This window comes from Corvus cornix, chromosome 28 (assembly GCF_000738735.6).
Source record: "Corvus cornix cornix isolate S_Up_H32 chromosome 28, ASM73873v5, whole genome shotgun sequence".
In the NCBI taxonomy this organism is placed as follows: domain Eukaryota; kingdom Metazoa; phylum Chordata; class Aves; order Passeriformes; family Corvidae; genus Corvus; species Corvus cornix.
In genome coordinates this window covers 5277937-5284033 of record NC_046356.1, presented here as the reverse complement: position 1 = coordinate 5284033, position 6097 = coordinate 5277937, and positions in this window count along the sequence as shown.

Genomic DNA, 6097 nt, shown 5'->3' with positions numbered 1-6097 from the left:
GGCGGCGGCGGCAGCCCGGAGCCGGGGAAGCGGCTTCGAGCGGCGGAGACGAGCGGGGTGTTCCCGTCAGCTCCGCTCAGCCCTCGGGCACCGGGGGGTTCCGGGGCTTGTTCCCGTCAGCTCCGCTCAGCCCTCGGGCACCGGGGGGTTCCGGGGCTTGTTCCCGTCAGCTCCGCTCAGCCCTCGGGCACCGCGCTGGGGCCCCGCGCACTTTTCCAGCCCGGCCGCCCCCACGGGCCGGGCCCCGCGGCTCCCGCTGCCGCCGCCTCGGCCCCGCCGAGCCCAGAAATCCCGGAAAATCGCTCCCATGCACTAAAGAACCTTTCCGTGCGCAGCCAGGGGCGCAGAGGGGGGATCCTTATGAAGTCCCCTCCCCTCAGTCCCTCCTGGCACGGCCGGGCATTAGCGCAGCTCCCGGGGCTGTGTCCCGGCACCGGCTGCTGCCACAGGGCACGGGGCTGCCGCGCTTGGGCATTAAACGCGACAGATTTGGGGAGCAGGGACAGCCACAGAAACCCTCGGGGAGCCCTCGGGAGCCTGGAGCTGCCCGAGGGGCACAAAGGATGCCCTGGACACAGCGATGGCCCCAGCAGCGGCTCTGCCCCCCAGCACGGGGCTGTGTCCCAGACCCCACGGTCCAGCCCGAGGTTTGGGGACGGCAGCGGAGCTGCTGGACGGAGCTTCCAGCCCCGCCAGCCGCAGCTCCGATCCCTTGGGCCGTGACGACGGGGACGGGTGTCCGTCGGCACTCGGGGTCTGTCAGCTTTTGCAATCCAGAGGGAGAAACTGAGTCCCAAGGGGTGCCGGTTTCCATCAATCGCTGTTTCTCCTTTCTTTTCCATGACGGATTTCACAGTGCTTCCTTTCGCCCCAGAGATTTGGAAAACAAAATTCCCGGCTGCCCCGGCATCCCTGCAGTTCTCCACAGCCCCAGCCTCGTCCCTCCTCTCCCGTTTCCTTCTCTCCAGTCTCTCCCTCGTGTCGCTGCCGGCTCGGAGGAAGGAGATTCCCCCGGCACCCCCTGCCTCCTCCTCCTGTCCCGTGGGGCGCAGTTGGTGCTTCTGGAGCCGCCTGCCCGCGCAGCCGGACCCGCCCTGCGGCCGCTCAGCGCTGCAGCCGAGGTGTCACGATCCGCTAATGCAAGCGGGGGTCGTGATGGTTCGTTTATCGATCTCAGAGTGTAAAAGGACACAAGAGATTTCAGTTTTAATCAAAACAGTGCACCTTTATTAAGTGCCCACAACACAGTAATGCGATAGAAGAGAGTAAGAGAGAGAGAGAGAGAGAGAGGGAAAAGAGGGGCAATAGCTACCAACGGATGAGACGAAGTCCTCGTGGTCTTCCGCCAATAGATTCGTCTTCTTTCCGTGGGGAGATCTCCGACTCGGTTATTTAGAAGGTCCCTTTATAGTCCTTTTCAGAAGCGAGGGGCAACTGGCCAAGAGGTTGGGAAATCTACAGCCATTGTTATGGGGTCCGTTGCTTTGGGAAACAGGTACAGGACAGACGTACAAGACAGGTGTACGGAGAGGTGTACAGGACAGGTCATTCCTTTCGCTTCGGCGCAGTCCTTCCCGCCTGGGCAGCAAGAACGGCGCAGTCCATTGTGACCTGCACTAATTTTCCTCAGGAATGCGTACCAGTTCCCAGTGGGCACACCCGTAGGCAACACTTGGCAGACAATCCCACCTCAGCCAGGCCAGGACTGCTGTGTTCAGTCTCTGTCTTCGGCGATGATCGTGAGGCAGATGAGGGATTTTCGGACCGTCTCTTACACCACCCCGTGACTCACGATTGTCGTCAAGCGAGCTCCATCAGCATGATTTCGTAGTGTCGTTGTGAAGTCTTCAGGACTCGTCAATGTTGGTAGCATATCCCGGAAAAGGGTAGAGAACATAAGAAAGGAAGGAAGAAAAGAAAAGAAAAGAAAAAGAAAAAGAAAACAAAAGAAAGAAGTAAATAATTTTTTAATCAGAATACACATGTAATTTTTAATCAAAATACCTCTAATTTCTTATCACATCTTATTTTAATACTCGTGTAGTTGTCTCGTGTCAACAACCTTGGGGATGTCCACAGTGGATGGGACGTGGACATCTATTATAGATGTCAATTGTGTTAACCGTTTCATCATTCTCCAATTCATGATGTATAAGACTGCTGATAAAGCAAAACCAATCAAGATCAAAATCAAGAGAACAATGATGGGATGACACAATTTGTTCAGGACACCTGTAGCAGTAGGTGACCACCCAAAAAGAGTATCCCACCACCTGTGTTCAGCATCTTTCTTTACCCTTTCTAGAACACGATGTATTTCTTTCACATTGTGATGAACAGTTACCAAGGTTTTCTGTCCATTTTTCTTGATCTTTTCCAAAATTTCAATTAAATCTTGGTGAAGCAACAATTGCTTTACCAAAGTAAGGTTCATTCCAATGGGGGTAGGCAGTAATTGGTGAATCAGTGTGTAATTGGACTGTAAAAGGTGATAAGAAGTAACTGGGGCTAAATATGAAAAATCACATCCTATGATTTTAGTAAAGTTACAAACACAAAAATTTGAATGATTTTTAGTATCTATTACTAAATTTTCTACAAATACTTTATCACAAGCAGTTCTTAAGCATGCACATCCATTACCTATATAGACAAGCACTGTTTCAGGAATTTCGTTAGGATGAATTTCAAAATGACAGATATTTTGTTCTGTATCTAAACAAATGTCTTGAGCTCTAATTGCATTACTTTCACAGATAAACCCTTGTTGTTCTCGGACAATACAAGTTTCTAAATTAACAGTTTGCCACTTCTCACCAATTTGACGGGCCCATTCTCTATGCTCGAAAGGATAGAGAACAGCTCCATCATGGTTCAGCCCTAATGCAATGACAGGGAATATCAAATGCACTGAAGCATTACGTATGGTTAGAACAAAGGCTGTGGCTGTGTTTGTGAGGGGATCGTAGGTAAAATTTACTAAGTTCCACCAGGATTGGAATTCTCTTTCAAAATCAGCGGCACTGTCCCAGATTATTTTCCGAATTTCAGTAGGAAAAGTGCCTTCTTTGCCTTCTCTTATAATTGAGGCAGCAACTGACTGCATCCATAATTGAGCCTGGATGCAGCTGAGAGCCAAAGAAACGTTGTTTTGTGTAGCATCGAGTGCGTCAATTATCAATTTGTGGTCATTCACATTTACCTTTTCCCAATTTGGTAATATGGTTGATAACAACCACTGATGGCTTCCCAAGGCTAATAGGGATGACTGTAGTGGTTGTTGTATTTTAGTCAAATCTGTAGTTGTGGCAGCCAATTTATTCATTAGTACTTCTGAATCAATACTATTTAAGATTCCCAATCCTGTTCCCATAACACCGGTTATGTCTCTTTGCGTTCGTTTCTTAGAAGGGTTCCGCTTTTGCAACCAGGTTGTCCACCCCTCGAAGGAAGTTTGCAGAAAAGGTGAACAAGCTGGCTGAACTTCTGAGACATTGTTTTGCATCAGCAATTTAACTTGTTTGAGGGACCATGCCGGATTCTTCATGTCCCTCGGAGTTCTTCTGTGAAAAGTAAACACAAACAGAGTCTGCCACCAAAGGCAGAAAATTAGAATGATGGAATTATGCAGCGTGTGTGTATCCGATGCTCTCTCCCTAGGGCATCAGAGGCTACCCATGCATATTTATTCAGAGGGCTTTTTAGCACTAGTGGTACTTCTCCTACAGTAGGAAGGTCTACCAAAACAGGTTGTCCAGGGTAGTGTGCAGGATTCTTAGGATCATTTGGTCCCTGTAGTGAGAGCGTTCCCAAGGCATTTAAAACACAATATCGGTTCTTTGTTGGAACAATTCCACACCTCTGGGCATCTTCCTTTGTCAGCACAGAAATGTGTCCCCAGTGTCAACCTTCAAAAAAGTTACAGGTGCCCGTTTAGGACCTGTAATAGCTGTGATCATTATATCTCCTGTTTTATTTTTAGTGAGCATTCTCAGGTATACCCATGCTCCGTCTCTTCGCCCACTGACAAGAGACGGGGTGTCTAGTTTCCCTGGTTTTGAGGGAGAGGTCGTTTTGGCTCACTGCACAGACTTTGAGGGAGAGGTTGCTCTGACTCACTGCCCAGATTCTGAGGGAGGAGGGGTGCACTGGGTTGAAGTGACGGATTTGGTAGAATGGGTTTTCGGCAGTGCCAGTTAGACACTACCTTACTCAATTTATCTAGGGGTAAGCCATCCATCACATCTCTGGGGACCCCCTTTTTGATGCCTAATAACCACCAATGCTGACGCTTAGGGATCTGTTTTACATTCTCTGGTTTTTCACTATGAGGAGCCCTAATGTACCTGACACCTTTTGTTTTGTCTGATTTTTCCTCTGGGATTTTTATAGGTCCGTATTTCCTACTGTAATTAATCAAATCTTCTGCAACCTCACTCCATGTCCAAACTTTGCAATCACTGGCAGGTGAATTTGATTGTGAACCTGGCGGCTGAGAGGGGGTTGAATATGGAGTAAACCCAGGATCGGTAGATCCAGTTTGGTCGCTCGGGTTTCCAAGGAATCTATTCAGCCTATCTATGGGGCCTACAGCTGCTATGGTTTTTTGAAGGACAATTGCTGTAGGTTTGAGTGATTCTGGAAGACCTCGGATTAAAGGGGTCATCAATTCAGGTTTCACAGGTAATTGCATGGGGGATTCATATCCAGGAGTTAATTTCCTTTCATGGATCATTTGCAGACAGGCGGCTTTGTGGACGCTTTCTAGAAGTTGATCGCGGGTACCAACTATAGCTAAAGGGTCTCCCCTTTCTAAAGGATTGAGTCCCCCGGCCCAGAAAGCTGCACGCTGAGTCAGGGACCATGTGCCACGTTTGTCTCCTGTTGTCAAGAAAACTCCATGTCCCCAGTATCCACTGGCCTCCTGTTCAGTTAATTGAATTTGGTCTCCTCCAGTGAGGGACACTCGGAAAACATATTCCGTCTCAGATTCATGGGGGAGCCGCCCATACTCTTTTTTTAACCTGGCCAATTCAACAGCAGTGTATGTATTTGTTTAGTGGTGATATGCGGTTCAAAATCTTCATCATTGATATAATTATATTCTGTTTTAATCAGAGGTCTTATACGAGGGCAGCAGTTTTCCCCACAATTTTTTACTAGTATTAGTTCTTTCTGGGGGTATATTTGGTTAATGTGAGGAGTTTCCTTTTCCTCTGTCTCTTTTGGTGAGTCAGTATTCTGTGAATTCTTAAAATATTCCTCTTTTAAAGCAGTCTCTAGCAAATGATTTTTATTCTTCTCTTCATCTAATTGTTTCTGTAAAATCTCCACTAGGTTTTGAAGTGAATCTATGATTGCTTTCTCCTCAGTACATCGCTTTAAGCGATGATCTATAGCTGCCGCAAGGCATGCCCCTAAAACAGAGCAGATTATGGTTTTATTTCGGCCAAATTTAAATCTAGTCTCATGTTGTAAAGAACATACTCTATCAGTTACATTATCCAAATTAAACCAGTTATTTTGAGCCCATTCTTCCCCTCCCGGAGAGGGCCGGGCATTGTGTTTTGCTAGCAGAGCATAAAACGCAGCTTTAACTTTTGCACTAGGGTTTTCAGTCATTTTATAAAGGGATCAAAACCACCACAGGGAGGTAAAAGTTAATTACACACTGCAACACAAACAGCTTCGCTGTGTCTCCCTTCGCTTCCCTGGGTGGGTGAAGAGACCAAATCTGCTTGGGAGGTACTCCTTAAGTTACTTATGGTTGTCTCTTCACTACACCAAGCAGTCCAAATTCACACACACACCAAAAAACACAGTTCACCCTTTTACACTAAGAGATCTTTTGCGAAAAATCTGAAGACAGAGCCCTCAACTGAGTATGGGGTGCTTTTCACCTAGGCGTGTGCAGTTTGCGGGAAATTCGAGTCACCCCCCTTGCTTTCTAGACACCGCTCACCCTTTTCGGGGTGTCGGGCTAGGTGCGGCTGGAGTGAAACGTCCTACCCCTATTACAGACTACACACAACCTTGCAACCCCTTCTGTCTGTCAGATCCTGTCCATGACGCCAGTTTAATGTCACGATCCGCTAAT